The 24,249-nt window shown below is 39.3% G+C and overlaps 1 protein-coding gene across 4 annotated transcripts in view; it reads left to right on the forward strand.

The window, feature by feature from the left end:
* The window catches only part of macrod1 (mono-ADP ribosylhydrolase 1), a 139,954-nt gene that overhangs the window by 48,269 nt on the left and 67,436 nt on the right, over positions 1–24,249 (forward strand). The gene's annotated exons all lie outside the window — the stretch shown is intronic.

A 24,249-nucleotide genomic window follows, 5' to 3' on the forward strand; every position in this document is an offset into this window, starting at 1 on the left:
TATTATTGGTTGTATATAAGTTCCATTTACTGGCAATGAAATCAAAAGCTTTCACATTAAACTCTCTCCTGCTACCTGGATGCGCTGTCTGTAGGTAGCAGCAGGGTTTCTTGCTGTGTTCTTTCTTTCTCTCTTCTAAACGACGAAGGCAGGACAAACCTCCAACAGGGATCAACCACTGAGAGGCAAGCAGTGTAAATGGGAATTTCAATAGATAGGTTCAGAAACCTATTGTCAGAGGGGGAGAGAGAAGATGAAAAAGTCAAAAAGAGGCTAAGGAAGAAAGATGGAGGGGGGGGGGGGGGGAGCATAGATGGAGGCGGACAGGGAGACAAAGTGAGCTATAGAATTTTTGCCCTGGAGGAAGCCAGTTTCCAAAGCAGGAATGAACAGCAGAGGAGGGAGTAAACTAGACTTTGAGAGAGAGCATGGCTGGAAAGAAAGACAGCACAAGAGGAGGAGGAGGAGGAATGGGGTCAGGAATGACCAAATAACTAAAGAGAGGAGATGCAAAAAAGGGACCTAGAATGGGGGGGTGGCATTGGTAGAATAAGCAGAGATATGCTGAAAAGCACACGTTTTGCATTAATATGGTGCACGTATTGAAAATGCTGGTGGCTTCATTTTAAACACAGCAGCTAATAATTAAAACAGTCAGACCTCACACCGTGGGCTACTGAGACAGCACACAGATTTTTATGCATAAGTGGCAAATAAACTGTATTATCTCTCTGAGGGCTGCAGCCTTAGGTGCTGACTACATATTCACACGGCTGAAACGATCCTCCAACTGCTTCTTCATCACACTTCATCTAAAATTAGGTTTGGATAAAAACACAGGGTATCATTATTTTTTTAATTGTAGCTACTTTTAACCCCCCAAAAAATCTTTCATTTATAACACTTTGATGGTCAAACAGAAACTTGTATAGAAAATAATTCATAATTTCCTTTTGCATGTTGCACTTGTAGTGGAAGAACCAGTCAAAACCTCTAAGATGGAAGCTTTTTGGAGGGTTGGCAGCTCTTTAAAGGAGGATGAGGCAGGTTTCATTACAGGTTTTACAGACTGACACCCCTGAAACTGTGAGAAAAATCCTCCCACAACAAGCTGGAATTATTTCTCTGCTAAGCCATGTGCAATAAAGCAATAACATTAATAAAAACATATTTGGTAGCTGTGGGAACAGTGGAGCATCTGTCGCGGTGAACAAAGCAACCTGGCCCGTGTCTGAATGGAACATGAACAGCTTTAATATTGGCCCATTGTATCGCCCAATATTAAGAGCAATACAGCAAATCAATCTGCCAAGAAATAAAAGCCCTAAAAACCACACACCCAACTGCCTGCAGTACAATACACCATGATATACCCCATTTCACAGTGTAACACATTTCTGCTGGCAGCCCATCGTGCATACACATTGCATCGTGACAGTATGTGGATAAATAATCCCATTAAATATGATTGAAGGTTTTTACGGCCCTCTTCATCTTTTTCTCTCTGTTTCTGGCTTAGAGTGAGCTACACGCAGGAAGTACCTACACACAGATAATTTATGGGTCAGACACCTTTACGCACACTTACACCCAAGCACGCACATACAATAGTCCACCAGAAGGCACTCTTAGATAAGTCACAGTTACTCTCAGAAGGTTGAACTTGGCACCTCTGCTTATGGGGGAAAATCTCTGGAATCTCTAGAGTGTGTGTGTGTGTGTGTATGTGAGAAAGAGAGAGAGAGAGAGAGAGCGCAATGACAGGAAAAAAAATTAAAAAGTCATTTCAAATCCAGTAAGATGCAAAGTATCTTCGCCCTCCTGTTGGCAAATCCAACCGACAAGCTTTCTGCCTTCTGCTCACCAACACTTTATATTCCTTTTTTATTCTTTCCTCTCACTCTTAAGTTTCATTATTATCTCAGAGAGAGGGAAAAGATTCCACTGGAGCTTAACTTTTTGTGTGTGAATGAGCTGTGCAGAGAAGTCTGTCAGCAGGCTGTCGTTCTGTTTACCTTTTATTTATTCCTCATTATAGAGAAACAATAAGCACTCTCCAGAAAAGCTATAGGCTAATTATCAAAGCTTATTCAAGCTCAGAATTAAGCGAAGCCTCTGAATACCTGAGAGGTCTATTGGAATTCAGTCCATCAGGTTCAATATATATTCCTGCTAGTTGCCACACAATCAAGCACCATCTTGCCATGCTTTACAGAGAGTGCTGCATTGTCTGAGCTCAGCTCAGTAATTGGCCCATATGCATGTTAATTTCTTTCCTGAGTCATCTCTGATATTATGGCTGTGTTTGTCAGTCTTTGTTGCTTAATTTGGCACTCGCTTCTTCTGCAGCACTTGTTCCAAATGTGGTAATTTAAGTTGAGCAGTTTTGTCATCACGCTTAATCACTATGATGATTAGCCTAAATCTGGTGTGGATTTATGAAGTGGATGAATCTGGTTTGTGATCAGTTTTATTGGGATTCTGGTTTACTGCCTGTGAAGACATGTAAACATGTATTAGTGTCACAATAAGACATTTCTGAAAATCTCGTTGAGCATTTATGTGCAAGATTTTAAAGCGTAGAGAATATGAGTTGTCTTTTATATTTGCATTCAGCACACTGACATATTACATTTCAACCCCCCACTGTTTGTCATTAAGCAATGGGCTGTGTCAGGAAAACGCTGCCAGCAATGACACACAGTTGGTGCCCACCCCAAATTTAAAGTTGAACTTTTTTAAAAACACAAGTTTCAAATTACATGCTTCACATGTCATAGCAACATAATTTTAGCTGCAGGCAACGTACTCAGACTCCTGCAACAGACTGGACTGTGGTGGGACTGGTGAGAAATTGGAAAATGTGGACAATCTGGAGCTTCTGGCACATTGATGAAATCACAAATGTTCTACAGTTTGTTCTAATACAAAGCTTTCCAACATTTTTTTTTTTCATTATTCAGGCTTATGTGGTATTGTATTCTAGTTCTGCACATAAAATACAGTCCTCTAATCCTAAACAATCCCTATTAGTGGGGAAGATGTACAATCTTTCATCTCTGAGTAGTCACATCATAGTGCAAGCAGAGAAAAGCAATGCAATCTCAAACAAAAGCACATTTCTAAATGAGATGATGGATCTTCATAGCTAAAGTAATCTGTAAGCCTCGGCCGTGACTTCTTGATTTATTCATCAGCACTTTGGTACCTGTCCTTCTTCATCAGCTCTCTCAACCTTTGATTGAAGAAAGATAAAAAAAAAACCTTCTCTCTACCTCAACTGAACTCCTACTCTAGATGATCTTTTACTTATATCACAAGCATCCTTTTTTCTTTTTTTTGGTCCTGAGGCAGTTTTGACAGCTAACAGTCATGGCTGTCAGCTATCATTGATACTACCTTGTAGTTATTTTTCTTTAACCTGGAGCAAAAAGCTCTGTAACTGTAGTTTATTTGTATATTTAAATAGTTATCTATTTTTATTGTGAGCTGCTCTTATGAACTATGCCCTGAAGACACAGCATAACCCCCCCCCCCCCCCCCCCCCCACAAATTCATTCTAAAAGTTGAGACAGTTTTTTGGCTGATATGTAAATAATTCACTGTGCTGGAAATTACAGGCGACTACTGGGATAATAAGTTAACCGCTGCGGTCTGATGATTTAAAGTCAGACATTCACTGATTGCAGCTGTTCTTTGTTATAGAACACATGACTGAATGTAGCGAGATCTTGAACTGAGACTCAACATTATCTTGGTCAGATAAATTATAAATTTGTCACATTAAAAAAAACAACCCTTTTCTTCTATAAGAGGTAATTAATTGCAAAACAGCTCAGTCTGCATTTCTCAAGTCTTAACACAGAAGATGTGGCTGTGACTATTCATGCTCCTTTGCACCTTGATGACTCCTTCATCTTTCATCTACTAAATATAACATGAAGGTTGTGTTTTTGTCGGCAACAGTAGGTTTTCTGGTGTACTCCACCAAGTCTGCTTTGTGCAGAGTCTTTTCAGCTGTATGTGAAAATAATTTCTTTCATCTTTCATGTTAACTTATTTGTTTGTTATTTCATTATCAGTATTTGTGGGCCTGCGCCAGGCTTAAAGCTAGGTAAGGGAACAGTTCAGGTGTTGTGAAGTCATACCTCTTGCTTAAAGAATATCTCAGCTGTGAACTTTACCTCTATGACTGCTGCGCTCTCTGATTGCCATTGACCTGATTGCCACATTGCTCTTCTACCCTAACAAAGGAACACATACACTCACACATGCATGTACTTCAATGCAAACACTTGTAAGGCTTCTGCTTTTTACTTTGTTCATACTTGTGTGTCCAAAAGCATCCTAGATTGTTAAAACCTTCTCCTGAGTAATGCATCTCCCTCATGTGCTTATCTGGCATCTGCTGTGGGCTATATTTATTTCAGGTTTTCCGGGTATTGTATTTATGATGTCTTTTTGGGACAGTCGCAGCCAAAACCACAGCATAACCTCAATTATATAAAAGCACAGTTTGCTTCAGTGTCACATTGCCTCCTAGAGTAGATGGCAAAAAGAATTAAATAAAACAGTAACTGAATCTACGCAGTCCATTTTTACATTTAGATGCATTTGTTTTCAAGTCTGATTACTGTACCTGGGATTGAGTATTTCCTCTATTCAGATGAAAGAGAAAAGCAAAAGGCAAATGTGACTTTCTATCCCTGAAGCTTCATGAGGTGTTTTGTTTTGGGCCATCTTGGGGTCTTAATTAGCTACATTACCCTAAATATAACACAAGCTATATGTGGATATCCTATCTGGACAGAGGAAAGCATGGTATTACCGGGTTGTGACTAAAAGAGCAACAATTAATGTGAACAAAATCACATCTCCAGTACAAGTACTTGGATGCAGTGTGACTGGATGACAACAACCGAACAGCTCACGGCTAGTCATCAGGGTGGTGGGCAAATAGTCTTATCTTCCCCTCCTTTTTTTGGACATTTTCTTAACTAATTGAAATAATCAAGAAGTATCTTTGTTCTGCCATGATAAAAGCTGTTTAAATTCTCACAGTACTGTGAAAAGGTGATGAAATGCTTCCTTTTTTATGACCCTTTGCTTGGGATACACTTGATCATCCTTTTTGAATGAAGTGGAGAGTATGCTGCTGGATAATTCCTCACAGCAGCAACTTTCAACACATAATAGGCTTGTAATCATATCAGAAACAGCTCGTTAGCCACAGCACAGATGTGTGGCTTGCTTAAAAAAGAAAAGAAAAAAAAAAAAAAAGACATTTAAATAATGTGGACACATGACTTTTAAGTCAGCAAGGTGGAAACATGCTAAAATATTATCTTAATACATTCATACATTTAATATTTTCAGCAATTCTGATTTATTTTCAACAGAGCTTGACTGATTCATCAGCCGGCCGATTAGCGTTTCATCTATTAATCAACATCGTGTCAGAATGTAGCCGATATTCTAACTTTAATTTTGCTGCAAAATGCGTTCTGTCGCTCTGCTCCAGTGTATCTGAGTGTTACAGGTACGGTGCTGGCTCCACCCTCTCATGCACACGCACGCGCGCGCGCGCACACACACACACACACACACACACACACACACACCAGTGGAGTGCAGCTGGAGCACCACCTTCTCTCCCACTCACACACTCGGCTAAAGAAGAGGAGCGGACGAAGATGGGCGAAAAGGCATTTTCATTTACTCCATTATAAGCTATGAGTTTTTAAATCAATTGAACTCTATATGTTTGGGCCCCATGACAATTATGTCCTCGCAGAAACGCATACACATAATGGATCAGTTTCAAAACACCTCTCATTAGCCTGTACAGTATCATTTTCAGCTGGATGCATCTGCCGATATTCAATATATCAGTCATCAGCTTTTTTCTTTTCCTCCCCCCCAATATCGATATTGGCTGGGGCCTCCACACTCCCATGTCAGCTGAGCTTGAATTTTCAGCATTGTTTTCCTATATTATCTATTTTCATGCCAACTTTAGTCAGACAGTAACATTTTTCCCATGTCTTGTGTGAAGCAACAGTGTATATATGTAGGATATAAGGATTAGATGTGAATGGCACCTGTGAACGTCAGCTGCTGTAGAGGTGAGCTGTCATTTCTAAAGTCTTCATGAACTCTCCTTCACATAATGTTTACTGGGTCAAGGACAACTGTGTAGAAAAAGACACGGGGTTTGGTTGAATTGTTGTGTGAACAAAATGCCTCTTAGGTCTTTCCCTACACAGTTTTCTCTGACCCTGATAAAAGAACGTCATGAAGTCAGATGGAGGAAGGACTGCAGGGGGAAATTGTGATGATTGAAGAACATGATGTTTAAATAATCAAGCTGCACAAGAGACTGGATTGTGAGTTTGCAGTGCTAAAAGCTCCATCTCATCCACACCTCAAGAAGAAATGCATCAGCGACTTTGCATCATGTTTGTTTTTGTAAAAAATAATATAAAATAAAATAAAGGTTGGTTTGACTCTGTAAAAGTAATATTTCAGTACCATGGCTGCTCATTTAAAGTGTCAGAAAAGTAATGAAAAATACACACAACTTTAACAGTCTGGTATTGTGGTATTATTTGATAGAAGAGATTAATAACAGAGGTTCATCTTCTAAGCACTTACAAAGTTTCACCAGCTTTTATCATGGCTGCCTCTTATATATTTCAGGCTCATTTCCATTGATTGGGAATCTTCATAAGGAAAACAGGCTACTGACCAGACTGGCAGAATATAACATCTTTAGCTGATAAACTGCATCAAAATTTTTATTTAAATGTTAAATTTTGATCAATGGACCTAAACATCTGAGTTGCTTTTTTCTTATAATCCTGGTGTGGATCGCATTTATCCTTCCTGAACACTCAGGATCAATAAAAAGAAGACAGAAAAAGAGAACCTTAAGAGTAAACTGAATTTACAGGGACTGTCTGTTCATGCAGGGTCCTCTACTATTCACTGATTCAGCTAGTGTGAGATTGAAGGTAACTGCACAAAATGATGCTCTTTTTGCCTCCACAGCTGTCTTGTTTCTTTCATATTTGATCAGAATTATCAGTGGGCAAAACCACCAGGGAGCTTTCGTCTTAAGTTCAGTGGTAGTTAACACCCTCTACAAAATAAATTAAATATCCTGTGCTAAAGGCAAATCTGCAGGCTTATCATTGATGAGAGACCACCGTGATACACTGGTAGACTGCCAAAACATTCCCCTCTCCTTCTACAGAAATGTGCGCATGAAGAAAACAGCCTGTTCTGGCTGTATTTGTTTGGATCACATGGACACCTGCATGACTGTCCTCTGACACCCCTACTAAGTGTAAATACAAACCTCCATCAATTGGATCATTAACCAGAAAGTAATCTCACACTGATATCAGGTGTAAATGAGCTTATGTCATTTTGTGAGTCTGCCTGTTTTTCTTTTACAGATCACATTTTTTCTTCTGCTTACGATGTGTTTTTCTGTTAGATCCTGGAAAAAATATAGCAGGAGAGATAAATGTTGAAATCAAAGCACATCTTTGTGGACTTAGCCTGTTGACCCAGAGTTTATGATGTGAATTTCTCTCAGTTGTGTCTCGGCTGCATTTTCTGCATGTAAGGCACCCACAGTGCAAGTATAAAGTCTACAGACTTGTTGCCTTTTGCTTGCATATAAAAAGGGACCTCAAGGCCTCACTGATAACAATGTAATCATGATTATTTGACAGTGCAAGGAGTGCTTTTTTTTTAAATTTACTTTTTAAAAGTTTTGGTTAAAAAACAAAATTCATAAATAAAGTCAATGATCATAGCTAAGATAGTTGGTGATGTAGTCATGTTGCCAGACTTACACATTGCAGTCGTTCATATCTGACAGTAAGTTGGATCTGTTAGAAGAGAAGGTGAAACGACACTCAGACCTTTTAATGCAGGTTCCTGTTTGAAATATTATGAGGACTTCAGGCTTCTTCAAAATATGAATTGAAAACCCAGTGTAAATAAGATCTTAAACTTCTAAACTGCTTTCTTCAATTTACTTGATCTGTTTTCCTGTACACAAAATGGCACTTATGTTAACAAGTACACCAAGTGGTGGTTGATGTTTTTTTAGTTTTGTATTTTTTTACACTACACTGAGCAGTTTGAGAAGCTGCACAAGTTGACAATGTCTTTTCTGATTAATATTTTTCATTGTATGGGTTCTGGTGTTATTTTTGTTGTGTTCTGATCGCGACATAATAAAGTTTTTTTCTTTTTTCCCCCCCCCAATAGTATTGAGCACTTTAGTGTCGTCATTGTGTTTAAAATTTTAGTATTGTGACAAGCCTCGTCTAAAGGATGAGAAAAATTAAACCAAACCCTTTGTAAACTGTCAAGGACAGCAGTCTGTATTTTTGTAAAAATGTTGAGAGCAGAGTTGTGGGGTTTTTTTTCCAAGGTGGGCTAAATATGGGCTAAAGTGCACAATATCTCACTTTCAGGCTGTAATAGGGTTGGGTTCCTAGAAGCACTAATGCTCTGGTACATCTAGAAACCCAAATATAACAACTTGAGACTCTACACTGCATTTTTATGCAATTAGTGATGACAGTTGCCTTTATCTGATAAGTAAAAAATTTCATCTGTTGGATAATGGTACACCACAGACATTTTGAAGAAATCAATCAGTTTGTTCATGTTATTTATTTGCTTGGGCTCCAACACAAAGATGAAATCATTAATAAAAGGAAAAATTAAAATTTTTCCAACAAGTGTTGATGCATAGTTATAATCCAGCCCTGATTTCATAAAGCTCCAATATTTACATTTCAGCAGTGGAACTTAAATACAGAAAGTCATGATTTTCCTAATGAACCAAAGCTGAGCATGGTCTTTAAAATATGATTTAATAAATCTGTCTTACACACTTAATCTGTGTACATAATTAAGGTTATAAAGTGATGAAGGTCAGATTGTGTAAAGTAACCGTCAGTCAGGTTGGTGTGTTAGATAAGAGATAAAATAGCCTGAGGACAGCAGACATATTACTTAGATGCGTGAAGCATAGTGTTGCCAAAGGGAACTGAACCAGTGCCTTGAACATGAACATGCAATCACTCACTGGTAAAGTGAGCAAACTGCCACCAGGGAAAATGCCCTCGATGCTGATGAAAAGTGCGGGGAGTTGGAACCTGAAGTCACTACTGGGATTTTACATTTAACAGTATGGAATAAACTGACTGCTTATATGGAGAAAAGAAGGAAGAAGTACACTTTTAGGCCATAAAACAAAACAAAAAAAATCTTTGTTTTTTATTTGACTCTTTTAAATATGAATGTGGTAAAACCAGTAGAAGATTGTCCCATCCACTCTGAGTCAGTGCACTGGTTTGTTCTTCCTTCCACACCAGTTCATTGTGAAAATGTTCCTGTCTTGGCAAATGCAGAGGGACACTAAGCCATGTAGAAGAAACCACATCGGCCACAACATTAAAACCCCCAACAGGTGAAGTGAGTTAACATGAATTCTGCTGTCACAATGAGAAACTCACGAGGGAACCTTTGTGCTCTCACACCTGGCACATACAAACAGCCTGCACATTGTTGCAGATAAACCGTGTTGGTCCCCAGTGGCAACAGCACAATCTGTGGCAGCAACAGCTTCCTCCTAGCAGGACACTGTGCATTACCATGTTACAACACCTGCGCTGGGTTTGCATGAGGGACTTGACAATCTGAACATTTCCAATGCCCAGTTGAGCGGAGTTATTTTAGCTTTCTTAGGCCATTTAATTGGACAACGTCCTTGTCATCGTATACAGGTTCATTAGTGGAATCTCTTGACCATCTTTCTGTCCTCACTACAATAGGTGGCAATATGCTCCATTTCAACTTGTTAGTTTGAACTAAAATAATAGACAAATTAGCTGGTTGCAAAATGGCACCATGCAGTATGAAGGTTTGAATTTATACACATTTCATACATACTGAATACTTTGCTTTTTTACTTTATTTTATTATCTATATTGAAAAAATGAGAGAATTTATCCCCTCTGTTTCTTACCTTTTTTCTTTTTCTATTTTTTTTTTTTTTTTACTGCTTCTTATTTTACTTTTTGGTCAAAACCTGACGGGCTGTTGAGCAAAAGGGGTCTGCCTAGCCCACTGTAAGCCCCTCTGAATGTTAGCATCTTGGAGAAATTACACTTCAGATTCAAGCCACAGTCTAACTTTTAGTCTAAATCTGAATAATTCTGTTTAATATTGTCTCAAAAGCACAGTTTTAGTTGATAACAACACAATGTTTTGATAATTTTCTGACTTGAGGATCATGTGTGGAATGCGTTGCCTGACCTAAAAAAAAGAAGCACCACGATGAAGCCTTTAGGCACCACATGATCGACTCCCATCATCCCAGTGCGAGTTGCATCCTTCCTTCAAGCCTTTCATAGGCTGAATGTGGGCCGCATAAGGGGTCTGTACCATTTTAGGCAGGTGGTTTTATTTGTCTGCTAGTTGTGCAGTAGACAGTGTGTTAATTTTGTTTTACTATAATTTGCTCATCTACCTCTATTAATAGAAAAGTTAAAACAATTTTATAAAATGTGCTTTAAAAACACCAAATAAAAGAATAAATCTGAATCAGCTTTATCAATTCATGTCACTTTTCAGTTTAGTGCAGATTTGGGAAAGTCAGTTTGGAAGTTCCAACATGCACATAATCCCTTATTGGTTGTTTTAACACAGGCTCTTGGATCATATTTCATACTGTGTTTTATTGGCTCATATTGGCATCAGCAACCTGATTGCACAACTAAGTCAACAGCACTGGTCTAAAAGCTGCTTAAAAGACAAGATTAATCTGTCAGGAGTAATTCTTTGAGTTCATTAGGGCCCACAAAAGCGTTAACAGCAGACACATGCTGTGCAGAACACATCGGTATTAACATATCCTTTAACACATGTGCTGTTTAAAACTTAACACCAGCTCAGCCGTGCCAAGGGATTTCGTAGATGAAAGCACGCTCTCTTGTTCTCAGATTTGAACATTTTTCCCCCCGTTAAATTGTATTTAGCAATTTCTCAATTTCTAAGATGGCTATTGTGTTCCCCCCCCCCAAACGTGCTTCAGTTTAATGTGTTTCAAACGGAGAGTTACATAAGCAGCGTCCCCCTCTTGCTTTCGGATGGGTGAATAAGAGGAGATCAAAAGGAAGGCGATAGAGAAAGAGTGTCGGCTGCCTTCTCCTCATCTTTATTCTTGCCACATTCTGCCATGGTAGTTCCCTCTAACTGCATGACTTGCTCTGCATTTTCTTTCTCTCTGTCTCTGTCTAGAACATTACACTTTAATCTCATGTTCTATGCAGTCTCTCCATCTCTCATACTCCTCTTCTGGCCTCTTTGCCTCTCGTTCTCTTCCCTTGTTCTCCTTCCATCTATCCATCCGTCAACCATCTCAGCCTTTCTTCTTTAATCCCTTGCTCTGTACAGCTTTGGCCCTGCGAATATCATTCTAATCTGCTATTTCAATGTGGTCCTGTGTGTCTGCTGCAGTAATCCTGTACATGTATTTACTGTACATGTGTTTACACGCACAGATATACATTTACGGCTGCATTCAGTGAAAAGGTGTTTGGCAGTTTTGCAGTGATGAGCGTCATGATGCAACATTTTGTTTGTGTCTTTGAAGTCCACTTTGTGTCCTGTGCAACATGGAGCATCAAAGCACATTGGTGGGTGTACAGGTGTGAGGTAAGGGAAGGGGTGCAGGTATTGTCATGTAAGAGAGATTGGCTTTTTTTTTTTCTCCTTTTGATACATGTACACAAATGCACAAAAAGGGCCACACACCATTATACAGTCATGAAAAACACACACCACTGCTCACATGAGGGAGGCAGGGAGGGAGCGGGAAGATAGATGAGAGAAATCGTGCAAGAGGGAATTCTTTATCTTTACAAAGTATAATCTCCCACTTTAATCTCGCTCAGCCTGGAACTCTCTGAAGCTTTGCTGCTTAAATCTCTGACTTTTTTGTCCCATTTGTTTGTGTAAATGCTGGTCTAGCACGTAGCTGCGCCGATCAACTCGGCATACAAAAACATTGGCATGGTTTTTTTCTGTTTTGAGTGAGACAGAAACAGAAGAGCCATTAAATGCAACTAATCACCGGTTTTACAAGGAAAAAGAGGATCATTCCTGAGCTTAATTCAAACGTACCAACAAATGCACAGTCATCAACACGGACCTGCTCATACCTCTGTTGTCTTCTTTCTGTCTCTTCCCTGCGTCCCTCAGGACATCCTTGTCATATCATCCTCTCCAGTTAGTAGGTTTTTCTGCGGGTCTGGTAAGTCCCGGTCAGTCCCGGTCAGCAGCCTCTACAGGCGGGTAAAGGCGCCGCCGACGGACGAGGACGATGTTCGGTCTGTCCGCGCGAAGCTCCGCGATGTGCACTACTTAGTTGTTTCTATGTGAGTTAAACGTGTAGAGAAAGCGCGTGCGCGTGTGTGACTGATAGAGACTGAGGCTAACCTCGGATAAAGTCCGGTCTTTTGTCCGCTTCAGCGTCTTTGTGCTCCCGGTTCCAGCGCTCGCTGCGCTCGGCTCAGCCGACATCTATAACCTGCGTTAACTTCTGCTTCAACTCCAACACGGCTTGACGTGACGTTAATGCCTCGTACTCCTTTCACACCTCTCCTCAGAGGGCTCCGGGTCTCTCCCTGAGCGAAAACATCGGCATTAGGTGCAACTAATCTCTATTTCCAACTCGGTTTCCCCCCGAAGTCTTCAGGTCGCCTTAGTCTTTTTTTCTTCAATAAACTGAGTGTGTTTTAGTAACGGCTTGACAGGTGTCGCCTCCAGCGCGTGTTCTGTCCTCCTCCTCCTCCTCCTCTCTGGTCGAGGTTGCGCGCACTGTCTTCTCTCCTCGTGTGTGTGTGTGTGTGTGTGTGTGGCTGGTTTGGTTTGGTGGGGTACTCTTTACAGTGGCTTCCTGGGCTCTGTTACAGGGGTTCAGCAGGTTGCCACGGTCCAGCGGTTACCAACAGCTCACACCACGCGCACGTTGCATTAGTGACAGGTGCACACACACACACACACACACACACACACACACACACACACACACACACTGCTGCCATGTATCAGTCTAACAAAGACACAAAGATTTAAGATGATGGAACTGTGGGAACGCCTTCTTACTCACAGCTTTTGGTCCATTTAGATGTGAAATGAATGAATTTCAAGCCATGAACAGAAAGGTGCTTTTTCATTACACCATACTAAAAACGTTTCTCCTGTTTTAAGACAAACAAATATGTTAATGTAACACAGAGACCCACTTAGTGGAATCATATTGTAGTTATTAAACATAGAGGTCATAGACAAGGTTCCTTGAGGCCTAATAGCTGGTTGTCAACGGTGGGTAAATTGATATTGATGTGTTTTAATTCAGTTTTTTTTTCCCAACCAATGATTTTTAGTTGCCTTTGAGGCACATCTCACAATTAATTAGCATTTATTACCTTTGGGCTGTTCTCTCACAGAAGAGTCACCTCAGCTCAGCCTTTTAAATGCTGCATACACAGCAAAATCAAAAGGAGATTTTGCTGGTAGATTATGCTGAACCTGGGTGCAAACGGGACGGGGCGGCTCTGTGCTCTCCAATCGCATGGAGACAAACACAGTTTCTGCTCCTCTGCACTGGAGCAGCAGCACCGCTGTCCTCTGGGTGACTGTAGAGGGCCGCATTAGCCCTTGGGGCTCTGGGTGTGGGTGCTGCTGCACCACCAGCACTTTCTGACCCTGCTCAAGAAATAACCTGCTGGGATTTAGTCTGATTCATTTAAAAAACTTCAGCTGTCAAACTTAAGTGTGGGTGAAAGTACCTCAAATAAGTCTCACCATTAATTGAGCGGGTTTTTATTATGTTGCAAATATTTTTGTGATGGATGAGCAGATGTTGATAATAACAGAATTTAAATGCGCACAGTTTAAATATATATTGTTGTTTATTTAATATTTTAAAAATATATTTAAGAGAAATTTACATTTACAAATATTTTAAATAATTGACTTGAGCAACATTAATAATTGACTTGAGCAACATTGTATTGATTATTGGCTCTGAAAATCCATTTTAATTAATTCTTGAATAATCACAGCTCTAGTAATGGAGTAATGAACAAAATCAGAGTGACATTGTGTTACTATTGTAAAAGTAAATCATTTTTGATCAAATTGGTTTTTGAGTCAGCTTGTATTTTTAAAAAAACAGATAATCACTTTTCTTTACATGGACAGGCTCAGTCCTCTCTGATGTACACTTGTCAGACAATCTCAAACTGCTGTACTCAGTCTTCTGTCTAATCTGCTGACATATTCATACACTGATATGATAAATATATTCAGTGAGGCAATACGAGATGATTTATTATTCTCATTTCACCCTTAAATTATAGTGCACCGTATGACCCACTTTATACCATAACGTGAGACACTGACAGCAATGCCTGGGGTGCATTACAATATAATGCAATTCAATCCATGCTGCGTTCAAAAAGGTTATCACAGTCAGTTTTTGTTAGTATTGCATCAATGAGGTGTTCATTTTTTTTTTCTCTGCAGTGATTTGTGCTCTCAAATGCATAGATGTGCGGATGTATTGGTACATAGATTGTATGCCACAAGAATGTTACAATCAGTTTAATATTTTTCCCATTTTATTTTATGGATGTCTTAATAAAGAATTGCAGTCATTTTCCTACAGGTATTATTAGAATGTCTGTGGTAAATTACCGTAATTTATGATGTAGTAATTTCTCATGGTATGAGTTTAATAGCTCTGTGCAGGCAGTTACTGTCTTAAGTAAAAGTAGGTTAAAGCATTAGTCTGCAGTCCCTTAAAAGTCCTTGAAAATGTATTCTTAAACAAAAAAACATCCTGAAGAGAAACTTCTTTTATAAAGTGAAAATTTACTGAAATTACTTGATATAAAATAAAATAGATAATGGATCTTGAGCTGATTCTGTGTTATGTCCAACTCATCCATCCATCCTCTACACCCCTTATACCAATTCACAAAGAAGTTGAAGTCTATTCCAGTAATTAGCAGGCAAGAAGTAGGGTACATCCTGGACAGATTACCAGTGGTGTCGTTCATCTGAAAAGTTCTTAGACCTTTAGCAACATCTACCTAATGTATTACCTGTTGTGTTGTTGGAGATTTAGAAGGAACCAGTTAATCATCAAGGTTCACAATGGAGATCATTGCTGTGTTTAAGCACTGAAAATCATTAAAGCAGCAAACTTAATAAAGTTAATTTTCCTTTGTGTTGCATTGTGATGAATTTACTGGCAGGCTGCATTGGTTAAAGGATCCATAATGGGATTTACTTAGACATATTTTTAAATGATCATCAAAACTAATGTTTAAGGGTGGTGTAGCAGATCTGTTTGTTTGATATTGTCTATAAACAAATAGCTTTAAAAGCATAAAGACAAGTGACTAAAATCATCAACGTTTTGTTTACGGCATGATTCTATGCTAACCAGACTGGTCAGTGAGGGTCGTTCAGATAAAGGCTATCTAAGGACACTGTGCGTTCACCTGGAAGCCTGGTTGTTTAAATAGATTTTTCATTTTAATACTTCTGAATACAACATTAAATTATTTGGAGCTTGATAGAGCATTTCTTTAAATTTCTACCCTAAAATGTCAAACTATAAATAAACTAATCAGTCACCCGCATAATTAAAGAATATTTTTATATGCCCAAGTTCCTTATAATTAATGACCACATGATTTTATGGATTTTTCTGATTGTCTGTGTTACATCCATCATTAACTGCAAGTATTTTGCTATAGTCAGTGGAGGTATTACAGCAGGCAAACTATCATGTTATATTAACATCATGCGTGATGATTGATGGCAGAAAACTAGCAAATAGTTTTACATTCCTGATGGCCAGTTTTCTCCTGCACCACTGCTCATTTGCATTCATTTGAATTCTGCTCAGCCTTCTCTTAAGCTGTGTTAGATCTTTAGTCTTATTGCTCCTTGTCTTGGCATTAGTTATGAAATGGTAATTAACTGTGTTTCATATTGCTTCTGCAGGTGTGAGTGCTTTGTATTTATGTATAGATAATCAGCAGCATTAAGAGCCACACGTGACTCTTGTAGATCTACTTCAGCATCCAATAAGTTTATACACACACAGACAAGCACACACCTGTATGTTTTGTTGCACACCGGTGTAAATGAGACTACAGGAATCTTGGGGAGCACATTCATGTTAAGTAAAGAGCTAAAGCTGCAGTTGCACTGTAAACCCAGGTGCAAAGGAAAGAAATGCAATGAGATACATTCCTATTTGTGTATTTTCAAAAAGGATTTCAGCCTTGCAGTTGTCATTTCTCAGTGTGGTTCGAACACACAGTTGACAGTCTTTTAAATGCGTCATACATACGAGAAATACAGGGACTGTCCAAGACTATCTTTTTTTATTGTTTGTTTTTGAAAGATCAGTTTATATTAGTCTGTCAAATTAATGACAATTTACCAAGTTGTATAGTTATATTTACTCCAATCTAAAATAAAGATTTAGTACTATGTCATTATTTATCCTTCACTGTATCAGCTTCTTTGTCCTCTGACAGAGGGACGCTGGCAAATTGATTGGCATTCTTAAGTGGATCAAACAGATGATGGCTAGAAATGAAAGACCTGAAAGAGGTGTAATGGTGGTTAGGACAAGTGTGCAGAGGATGGAGAGGGAAGAAAAAGAGGGAGGAGTACACAAACAAGTTGCACTGGGGCCTGGGGAATAAAGGGGAGAAGACACAGAGACCAGAGAGAAAGGAAAATAAGATGGACCTGCTTAGAAAGCAGAGACAAGAGGTTCGACACAGCTGAGTGTAAAGTAGATTTTATCCTGTTTTCATCATCATCATTCCTGACTTCAAACCTAATCACACACACACACAGATGCACACACACATACAGGTGAATAAACACGAGTTTTTAGACTGTGCCAAACAGCAGCTAAGAGCATGTACAGTCTCTGTAATCTGTCTTTCACAGCCAACTTCTTCCGCCTCTTCCTCCTCTATCTGACTACATTTTAAGCATTCAGTTCCTGTCTCTCACTGATCCATCAATCTGTCCACCCTCACCCCTACCCCTCCCTCTCTAATGTGTTTGTCTTCCCCCTTTCTCCCCCTTAGTTTCATTACTTACCTCCCAATGAAGTAGTACTCTCCATCCTGTTGTTTTATGTTCCCTGCAAATTTAGTCCTGTGTCTCTCTTCTCCACCCTCGTGTCTCTTTCACTTCGTCTCTGCCTCACACTCTCTCACCCTCCATCACCCCTCCCTTACTCTCTCTTTCTCTCCCTCCTCCCTGAGCCCTTCCTCCGTCCCCTGACACCTCACGCTCTCCTCCTCCATGTCAACTTACCCTCCCTCCTCCTGTCTCTCTCTCTCTCTCTTCTCTCAGTATGTAGTTGTATAACTTATCACCCCGATCTCTTCCCCCCTCGATAATTGGTGCGTCTCGGCATCAGATGTAAGCACGCTTTATTTAGCGGCTCAGTATTAGCTACTCCAATTAGTCATCTAATACCAATAAGAAGAAGAAACTGTTGGCCTGCATTTATTGAGCACCATGGGAGAAGGCAGTTGTGTGCTTTTGCGCACGACTGTGCCACAACAGTGGCCAATGCATGCACAAACACACAATTACACTCCATCCACACACAAGAGTGCATGAGAGTTTTAACAGATGGTGAAACCCTCTCCCATGAGTATCGACATTACTCTCCCTCTCTCTAATTAACTAGGTTTCAGTAATAAACCTTTGGGCTTTGCCGTCGCCATGGTAACCCAAACACTGAACCGCGACTGTCTGAATTTGTATGTGTGTGCATGTGTGACTGCTGGCAAGTGTAATATTTGTGCATACACTTGGTTGCACCCCCCCCCTGCTCCTGCACCCTCCTGTGCATGTGTTTCTACATATGTGTGTGTGTGTGTGAGAGAGAGCGCATCTCAGCCGCTGCGTGATTGTGCATGCACATGGGGTGTTTTATTTTTTAGTTGCTTTGATGCCTTTGTTTTCCCACAGTGCTGAAAGGCTGGTTCAGTCTCGAGTACCTATGTAACCACACAGAGAACGGCAACATTTAATATGATTATTGCACATTTATCAAAGGTCTGTTGTACCCTAAAGAAGACAGTCTTCATAATGCTGTAATCCCGTGTAGTCCCGTAAAGGACATTTAATTAAAATGGTGAGACAGAGTGAAAATAAATTCTCCACTTGTGACAAGAAAGGAAGTAGTTGAATTTGAACGCGACACACCCTCTCCAAGGTAAGCCTTTGAATTACCTGGGCCATGTGTGTATGAGTCCAAGTACACCACAGGAAAGCTAAGTAGTCAATCCCAAATTGGAGTCTGACACATTTTATATGATGATGAGGTGAAGTTAAGACAGAGAGGACCATTAGCAGAGCACCATTACTGACAACTGCTATACATCTGCAGTGTAATAATAATAGTCAGTCGTGTGGTGAAGTAAAAATACTTGCATTTGCAAGAGATTGATCTGATTGTTGTGATAAGTGTCTGACAGGATAAAGAAAGAGATCTAAACAGCATTATACCATCTCTGTTGTGCCATGCCTTCATGTGGCCATGTTATGTGCATGCAACATGCCCAATGTTGAAAAGAAATTTTAATCTAATTCTAGTGAGACTGGGAATCTCATTTATAACTCTGCATGCACACACATTAGGGCGTGAATGCGTCACATTCCAGGAGTTGGAATTCTTAGAAGAAAACTTGGAAATGTGTGCACCTGCACAAAACTTCAGACCCAAACCTGTGGACAGTAAACTGGTGACACAGATGGTGGCAAACTAAACCAGATTGTAGAAATGAAATGTCAGAGGTAACGTGCTCCTAATTATAAATTCATTTGATGAGTCTTTACTAATAAACAAATTGTGTTCACCTTTTCAATCTCCCATTTTAGATATACTCCAGAGTTGGAAATTTCACAGATTTTTTTTATTTTATTTATTTATTTTTTACAGGCTTTTCCGCAAAGTGCAAAGTAATCAGTCTGACTGCTGTACGCATAAACACACTCAGGTAACACTTGTGTTCAGAACTGACAACAGCACAAATAGACAATCGCTTATATAGTAATGTGTTCAGGGGTCACAAAGTTTCTTGCCTTTAAGGGCCTCAATTTTTTTGTCAGATTAATTCAATTTCATGCTTTTCCTCTTGATGGTTGCCCTGATTCCCCAATCAGCCCCCTCATTTGTATGCAATGACATGCATGAAGCAGTTTGCTTTGAACATTTTGTTAAATGTGGGTGTGTAGAGGGCAGTGTATAAAGGTTAGTCTTCGTGTGAATAATTACAGATTGACTTTGATTTATAAAGAAAAAAAAAGCATTTTATTTTTCATCTATAATTTTATATCTGAACAACTCGGTCCATTTGCTTTAGAAATCTGCAAAAATTTGTTCTTGCTTGATCTGTATTTTTTTTTAAAAATATTATTTTGTAAGTGTTTCAAGCTGCAGGTCTTTGAATTTGAGAACCATTCCTATTTATCTGAGGAGTGTAAACTAGCAGAGCTCCTGGAACTTATTGTGAGGATGAGAGAATTGCAACAGCCAGAAGAGAATAAACGCCATCTTCCAAACTCTGCACAAAAAAACTTCACAGCAGGTTGCACCTCTCTTGGGATAGTTTTTCTACTGATGTGGTTCTTTGATGTTTGATTTTTCCCACAGGCTGACTGGTACTCAACTTCCTAATCAAAATAGTCACTAACATGAAACTTGCAAACACAAAGGCTAGTGAGCTGCAAATGGTGACATCCATTTGTAGCTTAAGCTGCCCACCAGTGGTCCTCTGTGAGAAATTAGCAAAATGTTGTTTGACCTTTTATTTTTACATTTTTTTTTAAAAAAGAAGAAGCGTAGTGTTTTTTTAATGACAAAATATACTCCAATTCTGCAATATACCTTTTTAATCGTAGATGACACCTTTGTGATTTGGTTTCTTGTAAAACTTTCATTTTAGAGTTTAGATCATGTCCTTAATATTATTGGGCATAGGCATGGGCGAAATGACAATATATATCGTTTAGACGGTAGAAAATGTCTATCATTTCATATGAGACTCTATCATTTATGCCACGATAAGGTGCTTTAGTGCAGTATTTTACGTCAAGATGTGCTTAAAAGCATGCACGCTGCAATATATAAACAAACATGGAGAAAGACAGTAGCAGACGCATTTCAGAGCAGGATAATTCTCTAAAAGATGACTAGCCAATAAAAACTGATGAGCTTGTTCATAAAAGAGGGGAAATTTCTGTCGCATGGATGCGATTTATATAAAAAGTCTGACGTGGAACTGACAACAGACTAGCTCACAGTCCCAGCAATAGGCTCCGACACAACTAACTAATTTTATCACATCTGCAAGAATCAGGATAAAGAATACAGAATAAAGAATAGAGTCAACGAGCAAAAGCCGCAAAAGCAGCGTCAACTGGTGGCGAAAGCGCTCATAATAAACTCCAGACGCAAACGCTGCAACGGGCATTTACCTGTAAAATGCCATACAGCCATAGTTCCCGCAGATGGAAGGAGATCACTGCTGCCGTTACCGAGCACATCTGATAAATAACTGATGACTGACACAAAATTACACAAACAATTTTATATTATGTATATAGTTATGGGGATATAAAATAAGCTATATCAGGATGTGAGATTTTGGTCATATCGCCCAGCCCTAACTGGGCAGTTACTAAGTTTTGCCTTTTAATCTTGCAGTCATATAAAAGCTACTGGTATTGTCATATAACAAAGGTTATATTCAACTTTTTTTTTTTTTTTTTAACTTTATTTATATTTCATACCAAAACATGAGAGGTGTAAAAAATCTCAGAATCTTTCTTCAAGGGTTCAGTATGTTTCTAACAAAGTAGGTCATACAAGGCTGGTGATGTCCAGCCATGACTGAAGGCAGCAGTGTTTACACCAGTCACATCCTCCTCTGGGCTGCATCAGGCTTCCTCCTTGGTGTTCCTCCAAGAACTCGTCTTTCTTTGCATGTCTTTGTTGTCTGCATTCATTAGACAAAACAAGTGGGGCAAAATGACACTTGAGGGTGGATCTCATATCCTTGCTACCTTAAGACATGTCTAGAACTGGTCAGAGGCTGTGTGAAAGTGATCAAGGCTGCAATTTAAAGGTATCTCTTGGCTTAATTTCCAAATATGTTTTATGTCTAAACTTAGACATCTTTATTACTTGTGCTGCAGCGGATACAGAAATAGAGAAATTGATAGAAGGAAAGAAATATATGTTCTGATTTTGAATTTCCTTGTTTGCTGTCTGATTTTATTTATTTATTTATTTATTGGGGGGGCGGTTTCCATAAAATGACACACACTAAACACTGGCTTGTCAGGTGTGAAGCTGGGACCAGCTGATGATAGTGTTTTCATCTATGTAGTTTAAGTCCTTAATTACTCAGCATATATATTCCCCTTCAGCACAACTATCTTGCTTTTGTTTTCACTCACACGCACACACATATGATGGTGCAGGGCAGGTATTTTACCTGCTGACAAACCAAGGGGCAGAAAAATGTCATTCATGTACCAAACAATCCTGACTCTCTAAAATGGCCTCTTGAGTCTGAATCACCACAGAGTCACATGGAAATGCCCAGCATTACAGCAGAAAAAAAACATTTTACAGCCCAGTACAGTCATGAGGGGGAGGGATTTTTATTTTAACTACTAGTCATCTACACTTATAGAGAATCATTGCCGCTTTGTGAGGGTGCGGATAATGTGTAGTGTTTTTGGAGTTTCACTCAGATCCACACTGTGCACATTGCTCCTAAAGCCCAAGATGGCAACAGATTGATTGACACAAGCGTTCAGAAAGGTATTGCATCCGACACAGAGAGGACTATGATTATAATTGCCAAACTTTCTAATTGTCTATGGTGTGATCATGGTGGAACATTTGTAAGGTTTTCTGTTGGAAGTAGAACCCAAAAAGTGTCATGAAGCACCACCACTCTCTTCACAAAGTCATAATATTGCTCTTTAGTTGTTGGGATAAAATATGGTTCCTCTGCAACCAGGAGTCTACATGTGTACAAAACTTTAGATATTGCAGTTTGCTGCTTTGAGAGTTCAACCCAGCTTCACTAAAGTAAAGGAAGTAAAGTAAGGAAGAAATCTGGATGTCTTGGCTGAGCTCATCACTTCACACCACCACCAGCAACATTGTGATAACTGGTTTCAATCCAGTGCTCTGTGTCAGAGCTGTATCTTATCTCCTTCAGGCAGATTTGTCTTTCACCTCTCAGGAGTTTAGACTACATACGGCCTAAGGCGTGTAAGACACCACAGACCCAGTATTAATAAATCTCAGGATTTGATATAACCCTTATGTGCACAGTGAATACAGATATTAAATCTGGATGTGTTTTACACAAGTTCTGCAATGACATATCAGCTCTCTGGAAACTGATGTTTTTATTTTGTTTTTACAAAGAATGACAATACAGAGCTTCATAACCAGTGGATTCACATCCTGAGGTTTTAGTGAGATTTTTTCTTTTCCATAAATGTGATGTGTTTGAATGCTGAACATTTGTGATATCAACATTCAGAAGGCGGCGAGGGTACAGCAGTGAAATGTAGAGTAAAATATTTCTGAGACATATTTGTGGAATTAGCTCCTCTTCCTCCCTCTCTGAAACCAGCTTTCCTCGTGTGAGCTGGCACAATGCCTTCTGGCAAGTAATAACTAAAATGAAAAACATCCCCTGTGTTTTCTGACGTAACTCGGAAACTGCCCCTTGCAGAGTGATTATGTGCTTATGAGATTATCTTAACATGATCACAGCAGCCAAAATCTTGTGTACGGGCAGAGAAAGAATTGGGTAAAGATGATTTGTAGGACTTTAAGGTCAAGTTTGGGTTTCCTGGAAGTACTACAAATGTCTTCTGGCTGTTGCTGCTGGCTCTACATGTTATGGATATGCAGGTGAAAAAAACACTTTGGTATCGCATATGTCAAAAGCAGCCACAGCTACTTTTACAGCCCTGCCAGCAGCTCTCACTCTGAAAGCATGCGCTGTGACTTGATACAAGCATGAAAATGTAACTAGTCACCCAAGCTACAAGTGTTAATCAAGTGTTTGTGTTGTTGTATCACAACTTTATTCTGTTGTCATTATATTTGCGTTCCAGTTGCATCATTGTTATCAAGGTAGAAAGCTTCTGCATCAGTGAGTTTTTCATAACCTGAAGACAAATCGAGCTCTATAGTTTATTCTCACGAAGGTGATCCTTCAGGCTGTAGTCTCGGCATGAGCTGATTCATATGATTTGCAGGCAGTGAAGTCACTCGCTCATAATTTGCTCTGCCTCCCAGTTCTCATTGATGAGGCCCAGAACCTGCTGGTTCTTATTCCGTCCATCAAACCAGGGACAATTACACCACCAATGCCAAGTGAATGAGATAAACTCATTTGTTGTCACAACCAGTACTTCTTTTAGCCCTCGAGGACTCGGAATAAGAACTCGTGTTGATAAGAAAAGCTGACACCAAAAACAGGTCATGTTCTGGGGGGATAAATGTGGAGTTGCATCCTAGTCCCAGTGAGTAAATATATGCAAAGCCTAAAGTTTTCTTTTTTTTTTTTTAACAATTCAAAAATTCCCTCATGGAAACTTAAAAAGCAAGATTGTATATTTAAAGCTAAATGTATTTGTTTTTGTGAAAAACTCAAGATTTATATTTTCAAATGGAGGAAAACTAATTGAAAAAGAACAATGATTATGTTACATTTTTCAAAATTTATTAGCAATTCTTTATTGACAGCACTACTTATTAGAAATAGTTTACTGAGATCTTTTAGTAGGTTGAATGTATTAAAAGGGTGATTGCTCCACTGCTGATGATGTAGCCCTGAATTCAACACTTTTTGATGTCTCATTTTAGATTTGTTATTAAGGCTTCCACAAGTTGTCATTTATTTATTTAATTTCATTAATAATTAATCCTGCAATTATTCAGTTGTTGCACTGACTGCTCTGGAGGGACATGAAGCCACTGCAAAGGGAAAGAATAAAAAGTCAGACAACCACAGAACTGATGTGTCTATTATCCATTCCATCAGTGTTCCCTCA

The sequence above is a fragment of the Telmatherina bonti genome (genome assembly GCF_933228915.1).
Source record: "Telmatherina bonti genome assembly, chromosome: 12".
Classification (NCBI taxonomy): Eukaryota; Metazoa; Chordata; class Actinopteri; order Atheriniformes; family Telmatherinidae; genus Telmatherina; species Telmatherina bonti.